Source organism: Leptinotarsa decemlineata, unplaced genomic scaffold (assembly GCF_025532065.1).
Source record: "Leptinotarsa decemlineata unplaced genomic scaffold, Ldec_3_MD MMD2_tig00026347_RagTag_RagTag, whole genome shotgun sequence".
NCBI classification, from domain to species: Eukaryota; Metazoa; Arthropoda; class Insecta; order Coleoptera; family Chrysomelidae; genus Leptinotarsa; species Leptinotarsa decemlineata.
This window is the reverse complement of record NW_027412698.1, coordinates 3770185-3788833: the sequence shown is the minus strand read 5'-3', so window position 1 is coordinate 3788833 and position 18649 is coordinate 3770185. Positions and strand designations below refer to the sequence as shown.

At 35.3% G+C, this 18649-nt stretch overlaps 1 long non-coding RNA gene across 1 annotated transcript; it reads left to right on the top strand.

Annotated features, from left to right (window-relative positions):
- The first annotated feature begins 221 nt into the window (after positions 1 to 221).
- LOC141486097 (uncharacterized) lies at positions 222 to 15832 on the top strand. The gene is made up of 5 exons (XR_012467646.1): positions 222 to 338; positions 9587 to 9776; positions 14537 to 14764; positions 14853 to 15128; positions 15187 to 15832. It is a non-coding gene; the product is annotated as an uncharacterized lncRNA (long non-coding RNA).
- Positions 15833 to 18649: the final 2817 nt, after the last annotated feature.

Below are 18649 nucleotides of genomic sequence, written 5' to 3'. Positions count from 1 at the left end.
GCCCTTTTAATATGTGTTTGGAAAACCGGCAACATTTCAATTTTCAGTTCGATGTCTTTATCGCGATACCGAGCATTCAAATTTTTTCATGGGTTTTTTTATGACTTACCAGAAAAAAGATTTAGTGTTGTTAATGATTTTGAAGTTGAATCGCAACCGTTTCGAAAACGATATAATCAGTTCGTTCGCTATCTCCTCGATATACCGCTATCTATCCCGTTTGTGAATGTTGTGTCAACGAGTATATGCATCAACAGTTAAGTTAGCTGCAAAACATTCCGAGGAGCTCCTGAGAAAACCCAGAGCAGCTTATCCAAGAGGAAAACTTCAACTATCAGGTAACTTTGATGCTCTCGTATCGAAATTAATTACAATTAAAATTACAGTCCACTGATAACGCCATTTATATACTTTCGCTATATCCTTTGTATTTTTTAACGTACAATATGGATCCTCTCCAGATTACTGATTTGAAACTTCTTCGGCTAATGGGTATTAAAAATTGTTTTTGAGATTTACTTATTCCGAATCACAACTCGAAATCATTACTGTACTTCAGTTCAGAAGTATCATAACTACTCATCGAATAATAACTACAATGAACTGGTAAAATTTTGGAATAAATTCAATTTCTCCAAACAGGTGACTTTAGAGAAAAACCCCGAAACAGGTCGGTTTTTAATTTGAAATCATGATTGTTTAACATATATATCATATTTGGAAAAGAAAGTTTTTGGCTTTCTACTACTCCATCTTGATACAAAAAACAAGGATGAGGGAATCTTCCAAGGAAAGGAAGATGTTTCGCCTTAAGACACTTGCCACAAGGCCAGTGTCATAAGGCGAAACATCGGTGTATACCACTAAGGGTGACAGTGTTCCATGTAAGTGCAATTTATTACCATTCATTTAAAGTAGAACTCATGTGAATGATATCTGATTTTTATTCCATAACGAATGTTTGAAATACAAACTGAGTAGAGAAAAGTATCTTCTGTATAATTCAGTGTTCACATAGAAGTATTTGTTTCGAAAGAATTTTTTCTTTCGTGTAATTCAATGTTTATATGAAAGTAGCTGTTTCAGGAGGACTTTCTTTCAGTTTGTGTCTGAAAGTTACTTCTTTGCATGATCTACACATCCATGTATAGAGTTACTTATTTTAAAATTGAAAACTTCCTTCCTTTCTTTGGAAGATTCCCTCATCCTTGTTTTTTGTATCAAGATGGAGTAGTAGAAAGCCAAAAACTTTTTTCCCAAAAATTAATCTTGAAATAACCCCTTCAATTTATATATATCATACTAGTGATGTTGTCGTTGTCCATGAAAAGTTATACAATTCTCTATTCAGTGACATAAACATTAACAGTTATTTACATAAAATGGGAAAAATCAGTTAATTTTTGAATTACATGAAATTACACAAGAAGTGAGTATGTAATTTATTCAACACAAAATACATTTTACTACTGTCAGAAACCAGACAAAAATTTTCATTTGACAAATGAAAATTGCTTTGCTCTCGAAATGAATTTTCGAATTGCCACTTACCTACCTCTTGGTAGTAATTGAACTGACAACGACATTATTGGTTCTTTCAGGAATTCCAAATCACAATACATATATCATGTTAGACAATGGAAGTCCGAACTAACGAATTCGCCATCTGTGTGTTAGCCTAGGAACTTTTCAGCCTATCTAGTATGTAGTCGGGACAGTTCGTTCGTTGAATATTGACTTGATAGATAGTAGCCGTATTCTGTACTTATGCGAAGGGATGTTATTCATTATCAATTTGAAATTTTCGTTGGTTTGTTAACTAGGTTTTAATGAAAATTTTCAAGTGAAAAAGACGTTATGGATGCAATTTCCCTCTATTAGACTTTATAAGTTTGGCAAAATGACGATTTGCATTAGAATAATAATAATAATAATGAATGTCATTTATTGGTGATTCCCAAGGGGCCATAGACCGAAGTCCTTCAGCCCGTGTACAATTTTTAAATATTTACAGTGGTTTTTACATATGGTTACATAATAGAATTGAGGTACATTAGATTTGTGTGTGGTCACTAAATGACAACTACAGAATCTCTCAACAAAAACTTCCAAACTTTGACAATTAATAACGGCCATCTCGTTGAAGCTTCAACATAATCCATGCGATTGGTCAAATTCAGTCTGATTCATGCACCAAAGTCATGGAAAATTGAATGTCTCACATGCGCTCCACTCAGAGAAGCGGTGGCGGACATTTGAACGATGTTATATTTCCCACATAATGACATCAATAGGTCTCTCAAATGAATACAAAATTCGATGGATGTAGCCGTTACTACGTGGTAGAAGATCATCACTTTCATTTGTAAATAACGTTAGTTATATAAGAAATGAAACTTCTTATTTTTTTGCCACAAAAAGTTCTATTTCTCACTTTTCATGAAGTAACACGAAGTTTTATTCAAATTCAAAGATAGGAAGCACTTAACGAAATATCCTATATAATACGTTTTGAATTATCGTAATTCAGCTGACCTACAGCCTTCTCAGAAATGATCAGGATGACCATTAATACAATGCGATTATAGGAGGTATGAGGTTGATGGCTTTTGGTTTGAGGAATTGAAAAACTACTGGGTTTAAAATATATTCGGTGAAATGGGATAATTCTATTTGAATGATGTCGATATCAAAATGATCAAATGCAAATGATCATTTCATATTCTGTTCACAAATTGCTCACGAATTGACTTCATGTACAATTGTAAATAGCAAAAAAGTGTACTGTTTGAATGTGCTGGATGAGAAATTTAAGATTTTCACACTTATACTGAAAATACTAGAGTGGAAGTGAATTTGTTTGTAAATGGTTGACAATATTCCATCGTGAATTTTTTTATCTACTACGATTCTACTATGATTCGAAATCTATGAAAGAACAAATTAAATTATAATGAATATCTAAAATATGAATTATATCGAGCAATAATACGTCGAATGAGAATTCAATAAAACGAACAATATCAAGAAACAAAATGAAAATTACTACAGAGTAAAAAAAAATAAATAAAAAGGAATGAAACTTGAAAACAAGCAAAAATAAATAATAAATCACCACCCGAGAACGATTGTGGATAATAACAATAGAAACTTGATTTGTATCTTGATTATTTTATCAATTCTATTTCCCCATTTCACGTTTTATTGCTCAATATAATTGATATTTCAGCTATTCATTATAATTTTATTTGTTACTTCATAGATTTCGAGTCATAGTAGAATCATGCCTGATAATGAAAGTCAATTCAGAAATAAATTAATTTTAACACAATGATTAGTGGGGTGTTCGAAATATGCTCCTTCTTCTTCTTGACAACCCAATTTTAATTTCTTTTTATATTTTCAAACGTCTATAGTCCAGAAGCATATTGAGAATCTCACATAAAACTCAAAATGATTCTGTAATAGAAATTACTTTATTTTAACGGAAATATTCAATTTTTCCCATTTTTCCATATATTTTGGGCTATCCTTGAAATAAATTTGAGAGATGTATTTTTTTCTAGCATTTTCAACTATAACTTCATACAGTTGTTCTTTGGAGATTGTGTTTACATCTCTGTTGGAGAGTCCCAGCTGAAAGTGTTGAGTATTTCTTTCTATAGATGTTTCAAAATCAGTTTGAATATTTTTAATTTTTGAGTTTTTTCACATTTTCTCAAAAAGTAAATACAAACTATGATGAAAATTTTTACTGTAGAAAAAAACGATTCATTAACGAAAAAAAAAAATTTGATTCGCTCCATGCCAACAATAATAATACTATTAATAGTAGAAAATTACAAATAAAGAAGCAACACTCAGTATAATATATTGTGGAAAAAATTAAATAAAAACGTTTAAGAACGTGGTGAGTTGGTGGTGATAATGTATTTCTTTTAGTATCCAAATGTTGGTTTTAAATATGAATTTTCACTGGTTCTTTCAACTAATAACTTTGAATTTCAAATATATGTTATATTATTATTGTTGATGATATATCTCATGTCTTGTCATGTATCTGAAAATGAACCTTCGACCACCGAGATTAGCAAGAATTCTACCGATGAGCTATTGACCCTTATAAATAATAGATGCGTGAAATTATTTTTTGTAATCAAGGAAAAACATGTTTCCACTTAGGCTTCAAGCAGTGAAAAATATTGATATGGAAGTGCTCATTGGATGAAATATTCCCAAATTTTTTCTGGGAATTATGGAAAGTATTTATACTATGTCAATTTTGAAATCAATCTTCAGACAAATTCAATATTTCTTAGGTTCAGGACAAAGCTTTAATTCCATGTCAGAAACCAAATTTGAATAATTACCATCGAGGGCGTGTACAGGTAAAATTTTTCCCGGCATAGATTTCCTAGTTTCGTATTATGGGATGGAAACCCAGGTGGGGATGATTTCTATAAATAGATTATTCTATTACACACTTACACCACATTCCAGTGCCAGCTTTCATCGAGTGAAGGTCGGCTTTAGTGAAGAGTGCAAGTGAAGTGAAGTGAAGTGAAGTGAAGTGAGTACCTAAACCCAAAGGATTACCTCATAGTGTCTACCGGCGTGAGGAGTCACTGATTATTGTAATCAAACTCTTCCGAAAGAGACATCAGAGCCTAATCCAAAAGGCGAAGGTTCTGCTAAACTTCCAGAGACAGCATCTAGAGGTGCTGCTATTAAAGGATCTCCAAACATAAGGTCGTACACTTCTTTATTAAAAAACTATTGCGAGACAAACTCGGCGAGACAAACTCGCCAAACCAAACGTAATCAAATCCCTTTTTCTAATCCCTCTCCTTCCTTTTCCGGCTCGTCTATGACGACCAACTGTGACCCCCCCTCCAACATCCACACGGGTTTAGCTACCTAATCAAACTAATCTATTTAACATCCGAGAAATCTCCGATGACCTAGCCAGTCAAAGGGCTTTATTTAATCTGCTAAACACCCACGAATTCCTCTGTGGCCAGATCACGGAACTCAAGGTTAATTTCAACCGCACAGCTTTACTTAAAACGAACAACAACTCCAAAACCTCTGAACAACTTCAAAAACTCCTGCGTGACCGTACAGGTCACACCTCCATCAAAGTCATTGACCTCAGAAGAAAAAACCCACAACCGTCAGCTCCCAAAGAACCACACATATCATTTATTATCAAGGGTGTCCACCTTGATTTCTCTATAGAAGAAATTAGCGGCTTCCTAGAAGCAGCTAAACTGCAAGTTTCAAAAATCTGGAGGATAACCTTCAAAAAAACCTCCAAACCTACTACCCTTATTCGCGTCATTACAGCGAATAAGGACTAATATATCAGATGTCTGACTCACGGTATTAATATCTATGGCCGAAACCATGAGTGTGAGGCCTCAAACATCAACCATTTACCCCCCATCCCAAAATACTGCAACATATGCAGTGAAACGGGACATTCAGCACACTCACATATCCCAAAACATCAACGCCTCTTCTTGCACTATTGCAATCTCCCTAGATATTCAAAAAGCCTTCGACAAGGTCTGGCACGCGGGCCTGATCTGGAAGCTTATTCAAAACACCTCTACCTCATCATTTCATCCGACTAGTAGCCTCCTACGTATCTAACCGACAAATCCGCGTTAAAGTCGGTGAAGCTTTATCCTCCCCTTTCACTCCAAAAGCCGGAGTCCCCCAAGGCTCAGTCCTCGCTCCCTCCTTATTCCTCATCTACGCTCATGACGTACCCACTACCCATAAAATCCTACAATACGCCGACGACACTATCCTTTACTCTTCCGCCCCCAACACCCGCCGCTTGCAAATTCAAGCTCAAAACATGATCGACCATTTTGAGCAATGGTGTAACAAATGGCGCATCAAAATAAACCCCACCAAAACCCAAACTATCCTATTCCGACATCCTAACACCTCTACTCGTCCTAAATTAAACCCTGATAACTTGGGTCTCAGACTTTTGGGGGAAAACCTCATACTCCAGGACTCGGTGTCCTACTTGGGGGTCACCTTCACGAGGACCCTCAACTGGGAGACTGACCTGAGAGAGAAACTGGACAGAGTCCGGAAGAGAGCCAACCTCCTAAAGGCTCTTAGAGGCAAGCTCGGGAGATGTGACAGTAAAACTCTCCTTCACACGTATAAATCCTTCATAAGACTAGTCCTGGACTACAAAGCGATGATATACTGTACGCTTCCCCCGAGACTATCACACCGAATTCTTACAACCGAGAGAAGACTCCTTCGAAATATACACAACCTTCCCTATCGATACCCATCCCTAAACCTATACAACTTCACCAATACTACACCTATCAACCAACGATTTCAGGAACTTCAAGGACGATATGCGACCAGAACGATGAGCAGCAACAACACCGATGCCATCAACACGCTCACTACACCTTGAATTCCCCGTGGAGGATCCAGGAGGATACCCAGGAAAAAGCTCCCCTTTCCCCCAGCCAGACTCCTGGGAGCAATGGAAGACCCGCCGGAGCCGATCCAGGATATCCTAGAGGAACTCCCACTGAGGATCAGATAACGGACAGCGGATAGCAGCGTCCTGGAAAAACCTGAAATACGAAGAGTTTCACCCTCCCGCAGCCCCGGCCAAAAAAACCGTACCCAAAAAGTACAACCACGACCTCTGCAATGGACCCGGACCACCATACGGATCAACGGAAAAACTATATGAATAAGCGGAACACAAAAACAACACAACACAGACTCCAACACGTAACAAAACACAGACTCCAACACACAACAAAACACACACACACATACAGCACACTTACCCTGAAGAGGCATTAGCCTATAGCATGGCCCCACACAAACATACCCAACAAATGTAATGTTATTATCAAACAAATTTGAATAAACGATTTTCATTTATTTTCACACACTTAAACCATTGTGCTTTTGGGAGTATATTGTGATATTAAGAAGGTATTTTTGTTTTTCAAATACATACAAGTGAAGTACAACAATGTCTACTCCAGAAATAGTCTAATCAACAAGTTCAAAAACATGAAAAATAGAGATGAAAGTCCTAAAAATATGAGCGATAGCTCATTCGATTCGGATTCAGCTCTAGAAAAATGTTTTTGAAGGATTTTGGTGCAGGTAAAAAATTGTAATTGTTATTAATAAAATAAGATTAAAAAAAATGGTATTTAGTTTTTTGTTAATAGCTCAAAAAATATTAATATTCAAGCAATTTTAAAAAAAGCTCGTTGAAGAGGAGGAAATTTCCGAGAAAAAAGTCCAGACTCGCGAAACTCTATCTCCATTATTTATAATTTTAATTTGATGTTGAAAATAGGGTTCCGCGCGGCTGTTATGGCATAAGCGCGCTGTTGCTAAAGAGAGTTTATCAAAAAAATAATTTTTTCATAACATAAAATGTCATTTATTCAATTGTTAACTAACAAATTTTTTCCCAATCTCCGTTTACATAAATAATGGAATAAAAGGTATAAATAATCGGCCTATAAATTTTAAACTTCGTGGAGCCCTTTTGATACATATACTTCATACGATCCTGCGATGAAAGTCATAAAAAGGTATTCATTTGTTAATTATGATTTTTTATAACTATTGCACAATGAAATATCTAAAAATTATTGATAAAATTTTTTTTCAATTGATATTTAGCTAATTATGTTTTCACATTAAACAATGACAGTTATTAACATAGGATATGAATTTTTACGTAATTTGTTTATTGAATTGTTTTAAACAAATAGAGACATTCAATATTTTTGAAATATTTTTTTTTGATATTCTAAATAGTTCAATCGCATTTTTGTCAGAGTAAATGAATGTCATAAAAACATATAAACAACTTTCAACATTGTTGATGATGTAAATCTATACCATTTGTGTCTAACAAGTTATAGTGATAACTTCAGTACATTCGTATATGAAAGATGCAGCGAGTAATGCAGTTGATATCGCAGTAAACATACTAAAATGAAATATCCTCAATGAAATAGGCAATTCTACGTTACCAAACATATAATAAATATTGAATCTAGTTCAATTTCAGTAATTTGCTTCAAACGATTTAAAAAAAACATGAAATAGTTTCAGATTGAGTCGCGTAAGTAGATATTACACCACCGATAATACGTTTTTTCTTCATTTAGTTATCACTATAAAAAAACCAATTCCGTAGTCATTTCTGCATTCACTAGATGTTAAAAACAAACAAAAATTATTTACATCTACCATGTCGGAAACCTATTGAGCACCTTCAACAATCATGTTGGAATTTGCTCTGTTTCAGAAATGGAATATTCCCGAATTGATTACAGTAACCATTTCCTTTTGTTTTCAACAACTAGGCCTGATTCATACTGACCTGAAACCAGATAATATAATGTTCGTTGATCCTGTAGGGTAGCCCAATCGGATAAAAGTCATCGACTTCATTATGTACAAACGAGAAAAAACAGGATAGCATATATCCAAACTCGGTTCTACAGAGCACCTGAAGTCATACTGGGTCTCCCATTTTGTGAGGCAATTGACATGTGGTCGTTGGGTTGCATAGTTTCTGAGTTATATTTGGGTGTGCACTTGTAGTAAGGGACTTCTGAGTATACTCAACTCCGGTATATTATCCAGGCTCAAGGATTGCCCACAAAAGAAATGCTTGACTATGGAAGCAAGACATCACAATTTTTTTGGTTGGATACAGAAGCCAGCCCTCCTGCATTGAGGTTGCATACATGTCAGGAACATGTAGAACTGACGGGTGAAACCCCTAAGGAGAACATGCGTCATGAAATTAAATCCTTTGATGAACTCATAGATTTTGGAGCATTAACTGTCTTGAAGGGAAATAACCTGGTAGCCGAACAAGCCGACCAGAAAATCTTCATAGATATCGCCAAGAAAATATTGGCTATGGACCAGGTAACTATTTACATCATCTCAATTTGAATTGTATCTTCCGAACTGAAATTAGAACAGCTAATTTTTGTTTTCAAAGGGTATTATTTCAGTTGATATAATGGAAAGTCATAGGTATATATGACTCTCGAAACTAGTTACGTGAATAATCTTGATCGTGGCCCCTCAGTTTTTTCAGTAATAAACGATAACTTGGTTCTTGTTTCCTGAGCAAATACTATTCAACTCTTTTTGTATATCCCTTTTATGAACAAATTCACTTCACATACAAGGTGTCATCAAATTTTTCAGATAAGTCATAACATCTTAAACAGTATGTATTCCAAAAAAATCTGTTTTTCCGTCAACCAGCTGTCGTACCCCTACGAACAACAACCCTCAGACAACCCTCATCTGCAGACAGAGACAAGAGTTACGATGATAATAATGATGATAATGAAAACAGTATTCACTTTTTTTGTTCAGCTCGAATTGTAGACTGAATCTTCAAGAGCTAAAATTCCAATTTCATAATATCATTCATTTGGGAGCCCCTGGAAACCAGGCATCCTTGCATTTTGAACGTGGGCATTCTATGACAGTTCAGTGAACATCTCAATATGAAGTCGTTTTTTACTTTCAGGGTAAACGAGAATTTAGTATTCTCTCGCATTTGAGGTGCGAGAATCCAGATGAATACAATATCATTAAGGTGCATATGTATCGCCTTTGAAATGCTGGGAAAAAACTTTTTGGATTTCATGGAAAATGCTTTTCGTCCTATGACATGCAAAGACGTAGGCCCATTCTGAAGCAGCTTCTTACTGCTTATGGTGAGTCACTTCAATTCATTAAAAACAATTCAAAATAATAATATCATTCTTCAAAATGAGTTCATTTATGTTTTGTTGGCATGTTTTATAACAATCTTAGTTTTCGAACTGATTGATGCGAAACTTAAAACCATCATTTCTGTTTTTTCTGACATGATTTCAAACAATATTATTATTCAAACTGAATTCATCATCTCAACTGATAGACGTAACATTTTGAATTACATTCTTTGTTTTTTGTGACTTTTTTCCAGAACTATATCATTTCTCAAGCTGTATTCATCGTACCAATTGATTGACGCAACATTTCAAACCGTCTTACTTTCTGTTGAAAAACCATATTATTTTTCAAATTGAATTAATCGTCACAACTAATTGACGCAACATTTTGAACCACCATTTTCGTTCAACCTGACTTATTTTTCAAAACAATATTATTTTTCTAACTGAATCCATCGTCCCAACTGATTGACGCAACGTTACAAACAACCATTTTTTTTTCTGACATGTTTTCGAAGCAATATCATTTTTAAACTGGATTCATCGTCTCAACTGATTGACGCAACATTTTGAACCACCATTCATGTTTTTTTGACATGTTTTCAAAACAATCTTATTTTTCAAACTAAAAGCGAAATTTAAAACCATCATTTCTGTTATTTCTGACATGATTTCAAACAATATTATTATTTATACTGGATTCATCATCTCAACTGAAAGACGCAACATTTTGAACCAACATTTTTGTTTTTTCTATCTTCTTTCCAGAACAGTATTATTTCTCGAACTGGATGCATAGTACTAATTGATTTACGCAACATTTCAAACCGTTGTTATTGTTGTTGACCTTCTTTGACAATATTATTTTTCAAACTGGAATCAACTTTCCAACTGATGCAACATTTCAAAACACTATTATCGTCGTTTCTTACATTCTGTTAAAAGACATTATTTTTCGAATTGAATTCATCGTCACAACTAATTGACGCAACATTTCAAACCACCGTTTTCGTTTAATATGCTTTTTTTGTAAAACAATATTATCTTTCATTTGATATTTTTTTAGATAGTTCGATCACATTTTTGTCAGAGTAAACAAAACAGATCTATATGGATCCATGAAGTTACTGATGTCATTCACGTAAATCATGAACAGAAGTGGTCCCAATACTGACATTTGGAGGACCATGTTCAACAAGTTTGAAATTTAAAATGCAATTATTGTCATTGACTTCTTGATATCTATTCGACAAATATGATTTTATGATGGTTAGAGATGCTCCCCTGACGCCATGATAATATAGTGCAACATTTCAAATCACCATTTTTGTTTTGTCTGACATGTTTTCAAAACAATCTCATTTTTCAAACTGAATTCATTGTCCCAACTGATTGACGCAACATTTTGAACCACCATTTTTGTTTTTTCCACTTTTTTCCAAATTTTTTTTTCCCAATATGAATTCATCATGTCAACTGATTTATACAACAGTTTGAACCATCACTTTTGTTTTTTCTGACATTTTCGCATTTGATGATTGGGAAACAAGATAAAAAGCTGCATTGATTTTATGGAAGAGAATGTTATCCACATTACAATAACGTATTCTCCATAATTTTTGACTAATTTCACTGATTTGGGAAATATCAAAACGAAAAACTAACTTAGCCGGTTTAGCACATAACACTTATTCATAGATGGAGTTTGAAGTTTCCCACTTTTTTCATGAGGATGAAGATGTAGAAAGTCAAAACCTTTCTTCTTGAAAAATAAGACTGCAATTTAAATCAATATTCAAAAATAACAAGAACTCAAAAAATGTTTCAGAAAAATTTTGAAATATTTTGGTTTCACATTGAAAGCATATTTGTTCATCATGAATGATTAATTGGTACTAAAAAATTTCTGATTTTTTCAAGCTGTTGATTTCAACTTGTAGAATTGTAGAATTCATCTGAATGAATCGATAGACGGCCTGTTCTCACTTTTGAAATTTAATTTTCTCTCATAATTATAAAAATAATAAAATCTGATAATTTATGCGGAAATTTGTACTACCAGAGTCATCTATTGGAAATCTTTTCTTCCATTGACCAGCTGACGCCCCTTCACGAAAGAGAACCCTCATAAATAGGAACTTGTGTGAGTTAAAGATTAACGAGGTCTAACCTTCCAACGTGCGATGCCTAGCATGGTGAAACAACAAAAATGAACCATTATTTTATGCATTGCTCTGTAATCAGTTAGGGTGATATGAAAACATATGAATAAATTTCAACTAAACTCCATTTGTGTCTAATATGTTATTTTGATAACTTCAGTATATTCGTATAGGAATACAATGCAGCTGGGATGGGACATGGTTGAATAATGCAATTGATATCGCAGTTAACATAATAAAATGAAATATCCTCTATGAAATAGACAATTCTACGTTACCAAACATATAATAAATGATGAATCTAGTTCAAGCTCAGAAACAGTTTCAGATTGAGTCATATCCTAGGGAATTGTTCAAATCAATCAATAATCGAATCGCGCAGATGAGTGTAGATGTTAAACCACCGATAATACGTTTTTTCTTTATTTAATTATTCCTATAGAAGAAACCAATCCCGTAGTTATCTCTGCATTCACTAAATGTTAGGGAAAAACAAATATTATTCACATGTACCATGTCGGAAATATATAGGGCACCTTCAACAATCATGATAGAATTTGCTCTGTTTCAGAAATGGAATATTCCCGAATTGTTCTCACCAACTAGGCCTGATTCATACCGACCTGAAACCAGATAATATAATGCTTGTGTGATCCTGTAGGATAGCCCAATCGGATAAAAGTCATCGACTTTGGCAGTTCATTATATACAAACGAGGAAAACAGGATAGCATATATCCAAACTCGGTTCTACAGAGCACCTGAAGTCATACTGGGTCTCCCATTTTGTGAGGCAATTGACATGTGGTCGTTGGGTTGCATAGTTTCTGAGTTATATTTGGGTTTGCCCTTGTAGTCAGGGACTTCTGAGTATACTGAGTATACTCAACTCCGGTATATTATCCAGGCCCAAGGATTGCCCACAAAAGAAATGCTCGACTATGGAAGCAGGATATCACAATTGTTTTGTTAGGACACAGAAGCCAGCCCTCCTACCTGGAGATTGCATACATGTAAGGAACATGTAGAACTGACGAACTCATAGATTTTGGGAAATAACCTGGTAGCCGAACAAGCCGACCAGAAAATCTTCATAGATATTGTCAAGAAAATGTTAGCTTTGGACCAGGTCACTATTTACATCATTTCAATTTGAATTATTCCTTCGAACTGAAATTAGAACAGCTATTATTTGGTTTCGAAGGGCATATATATATATATATATATATATATATATATATATATATATATATATATATATATATATATATATATATATATATATATATAGGATCACGTCTTTCGAACATTTCAACGTATTTATGTTTTACCTTGTATGTGTATTATATGTACAGATGGAAAAATATAAAGCCAACACCTATTTTTCCCAATTATTAGCTTGTTACTCAACTTGCAAATTTCTTCAACGATTAAAGTGATATGCCATCACTCTTTCTTGATGTGAATATTACTCATGAGTTGAGGCATGAAAAACTACCTCCATTCATTTGTATATTTCAAAATGAAGCATCAGCGAATAGTCCAACTTGAAATGATCGTATTACCGAAAGTTAATTTTGATCAGTCAACTAGATGCTTCTTGCAATAATTCTATAGTTATTAACAAACTCACCTAGCAAATGTACCAACTTGTTTCACAAGTGAATATTTCATAACAACTATGGATAAACCAACTGGGGATGACTTACACCTTTCTGTCCCTTTCCACCATCACTTGAATCAGCACCTGCATTTGCTAACATCGTAGCTGCTCAACAATGAAAATAAATCCCTAATGCGTATACAATTCTGAATTCAGTTTAAGAACATTTATATCTTTTGGGCTCCTTGTATTTCAATGTAGTATCAATACCCATATATTGAAATGTGACAACAACTTATGGAAATGGGATGTTCTCTTGAGCGACACGCGACGTACTTGCTAATGAATTCCAAAAAACTCACATCAGAATTTCAAACCTCAACTGAATTTTTACCATCTACGACTGTCACCTCCAACTTGTAGATCATGTAGTCACAGAATTTGACTGATGAAGCTGATTCTCTGAATCAGTTCCATATACAGATCTTCTTCACAGTATACCCATTGACAAATAGATCAGAAAATTGCATATTTGCAAGTGGATGATGTTTTCAGTATTTCTTCAAGGTTGCAGTATGATTTTATGTTAGCATATCACAATTCATTTAGAATGCTTCATTTTCATAATTTTCGAAAACATTGCCCCAAAAAAAAATATAACAATATGTGAGAAAATTGGTAATTCGAAGACAAGGTCTGCTAGAGAGTGAGGATTTAAAAAATAATCTTTTGAAAATCAGTAGCCTCACTTATCATTTTAAAATGATTCAATCTCTGTAATGAATCACTAACAAGAAGTGAAAATTATGTTTTGTGATGTAGAATATGTCATATACAACTCTTCACAAAAATATCTAGGGCCATATCAATGTAAGCACAAAAAAACACTTTTCTGTGAACCTGGAATTGAAGAAGAATCAAAACTAGAGAACTCTAGGGTTGGGATGGAATGTAATAATATTTTACTGGGAACTCATAGATATTTTTCAACTTCAGTCAGAAAGCATTACTACAGCTGAAGCTCTTGACCATGACTTCATCTCCATGGATCATCTAGTAGACTTCAGTGACTGCGACTATGTGGAGAAACATTTGCAGCTGATAGAGGCTGCTTGTGCTAAAATTCCATTGAAAAATTGTCCATAACCTGCACAGTTTACTGAGAACAATAACTTTACTGAGGGCCATCAGCAAAAACTCCAAGGAAAGTGTGAATATCTTTTGGTGAGTAGTTGTTACTGTCAATTAAAATCTTTATTTTTGAAAACTTCAATACATTTGCTTCAGAAGTACTCACAGTTTCTTTTTCCAGGTTCCTCAGGATGATGTGGATCAACAACCGCTCAACCTGGTTAGAAAAAGGGCTCGAGAATCTACTTCTCCAGAGCAAACGAACAATTCCAATGTCTCAAGAAAGGAAAATCGCAGATCTGAAATTCTCCTACAGCCCTTAGTGACGTTCGAACAATTTACTGACTGTTATACTTATAATATTCAACAAGAGGTAACAGTCTGTAATACCTCGCCGGTGAACAAGAAAGTGAATTCAATTTCAGACAGTGAAGATGACGAAAAAGAGCCATCGTCGGTGAGTAGAAATATCTCATATAGAATGATTGAATTCAACAAATCGATTCTTTCTGCAGGAAGTGTATCTCAGGATGATGAAAATGAAAAACCGCTCAACCTGGCCCAAAAATCTACTTCTTCAGAACAAACGAACTATGCCATTACTATGAACTATGAATTACCGTTGTAAGAGTGGCAAATTATTTGGAAATAACTTTATATGAAAAAGTAACTTTGATAACCCACTCTACTGGTGGAAAGGACTTTGTTGTTCATCTTTACTATCACAAATAGCGACACGAATTTTGATAATGTCAGCATCTTCGGCAGCAACGGAACGCAGTTTTAGCGTTTACAGTCACTTTCATTTGAAAAAGAGAAGCAGACTTACTAATGACAGAGCTGCCAAACTAGTCTATGTATCCCATAATCAAAATTAGCTAAAGAAAATGGAAAAAGGCGATAGGTCAATTTTTATTTTGGAATCTATTGAAGATTTTGAGGCAGTAGACGTACACGATGAAGATGTTGAGTGTGATGATACCGATGAAGATATGTCTCTGGCTCAACTTCTTCATCAAAAATAAGATTTTTTTAAAATAAGTTTAATATTATTTTTCTTTGTCTTTAAGTATAAGGTATTCTGTGTTTCGTTTTTTCATTTTTTGAGGAAGTTTGACATTATTTTGATTTGTTTGGGTTTAAGTATGAGCATTCTGTGTTTTCTTTTGTTTTTTTTTATGAATAAATATTCTATTTCCTTATATTTTTCCAATGTTTCCAATATTTCCAATATTTCAGGAAATTTTTCCAAAAATATATTTCCGGAAATTTTACAACACTAATCATGTCGGAGACCTATTGGACACCTTTAACAATCATCTGTTGATCCTATCATAAAAAAGAATCGGAATTTGCTCTGTTTCAGAAATGGAATATTTCCGAATTTATTACAGTAATCATTTTCTTTTGTTTTCAGCAACTAGGCCTTATTCATACCGATCTGAAACCAGATGATATAATGCTTGTTGATCCTGTAGGACAGCCCAATCGGATAAAAGTCATCGACTTCTGGAGTTCATTATTTACAAACGAGAATAACAGGATAGCATATATCCAAACTCGGTTCTACAGAGCACCTTAAGTCTTACTGGGCCCCCCATTTTGTGAGGCAATTGATATGTGGTCGTTGAGTTGTATAGTTTCTGAGTTATATTTAGGTGTGACCTTGTACTCAGGGACTTCAGAGTATACTCAACTCCGGTATATTTCGAGGCCCAAGAAGTGTCCACAAAAAAATGCTCGAATATGGAAGCAAGAGATCATAGTTTTTTCGTTGGGACACAGAAGCCAGCCCTCCTGCCTGGAGATTGCATACATGTCAGGAACATGTAGAACTGACTAAATGCCTTGATGGACTCATAGATTTTGCAGCATTAACTGGCTTGAAGGGAAATAACCTGGTAGCTGAACAAGCCCACCAGGAAATCTTCATAGATATCATCAAGAAAATGTTGGCTATGGACCAGGTAACTATTTACATCATTTTAATTTGAATTATTTCTTCGAACTGAAATCAGAACAGTTATTTTTGGTTTCAAAGGGCATTGTTTCAATTGATATAATAGAAAGTCACGTCTCTCTTACGGTCTGTCCTAATGGCTGTAACCCCTCTAACTGAAGCCCAACGGGATGAGGCCATGCGCAGGAGGGTGGTTGTCCATTAGGACGTGGTAATCTAGCTACTTAGGAATCAGTCTATAATGATGGCTACGATGACGACTCCCAACGTTAAGTCCCTCTTGCGTGACTTCAACTCATACTAGGAAGTGGAATCAATGCTGAACCTATCCATCGAGGCGGTACCGACATTTAGTTAGAGACCTTGAATCCAAACTTGAAGAAGCCACTGCCAGACCTTCTGACATTATCATCTTATACCGTGACGTTGACAACGCTACCTGCGATATTATCCCAGGCTGACTCTGAGGATGAGTTCGAGAACCCGAAAAAACGGGTACAAAATAACAAAAACACGTAGAAATGTGAAGAGTGGGTGAAGAGTTCCAAAAAGACGAAACCATTATCCGCGAAACTGAAGCCATCATCCAGGGGGAAGGGCGGTTATCTGAGTGTCTTTCGAAAAAGATGCGAAAAAAACACGGCCATTAGAGCTTGGCCAAAAACAACCTGTCCTTCGGAAGCAGTAATCGCCCGACCATCCTGTCCTGCAACACCCGTCCACCAGATGCAAATGGTCGTAGATGTTCACCGTGACACTTGTCCCACTCCCTTACCACATCAGGGGACATCAACCTCACACATGGGGCATCAACCGTACCAGCCTCTCCTGAAGGAAACACTTCTTCACCCACTCGAGAAGCGCTGTGGGAAGTTCCTCTGTCACAAAATACATGTAAAGACCAGAAAGTTGCCGATTATATGTCCTATATGCGATCTGTGATGGATGAATTGAGCAAAAAGCAACAGTGGCAAGGCGAGTGCAGTTTCCACCGCAGAGCCATGAAAGCAAGAATTGAACACATTCAGGCTCAGAAGCGGGAATTAGATAAGCAAGAAATATCAGCCAAGAAATATCATTATTAAATTTCAGAAATGATTGCTCTAGATAACGAGCCGTTCAGTATCGTAGAAAAGGTCGGGTTCAAAAGGCTTCTAGAACAAGCGCTACCTCGTTATGAATTACCAAGTCGCACTTATATTTCTCAAATAATTGTGCGCGATATCTACAATAGAATTCACGACAAAATTAAAACAAACATTTCAAAAGCTATTGCAGTTTCTGTTACGTCTGACATTTGGACCTGCCTGCACAATAGTTCCAGCTTCTTGAGTTTCACAGCCCGTTGGTTGTCTCCGGAATTTCAGCTGCAACACGGCGTTCTTGCTATGAAACCGTTTTCAGGATCACACACTGGAGAAAATATAGCAAAGGAACTGAACACTATTGCTGCTCGCTGGGATATTGATAGAAATAAAATTCATTTACTAATCCATGATAGTGGCGCTAATATGGTGAAAGGAGTTCGAGTTGCAGAGTATGATTCTGCTAGATGTTTCATACATTCACTTCAGCGAGTTGTTAATGAGGCAATGAAGGTCCAAGCTGAAGTATTAGACATGATTGCTACTGGAAGACGTCTAGTAACTCATTTCAATCATTCAGGTTTAGCACAAAAAAAATTGCTTGCAATTCAAAAGGAGTTACATTTACCGCAGCATCAGTTAGTGCAGGACATCAACACGAGGTGGAACTCTACCTACTACATGGCAGAACGCTTGTTGGAACAAAAAAGGGCTATCTCTCTTTATATCGCTGAACATGACACACTCACTAATTTGACGATACAACAATGGGGCCTAATGGAGCAGTGCATAAATCTTTTGAAACCATTTGAAGAAATAACAAAAATTACAAGTTTTGGTCTTTCCTGTATATCCGAGGCGATTCCGCATATTTCTGCATTGAAAAAAGTATTTAGACAAAAACGAGACTGAACAAAGAACACCAGACTTAGC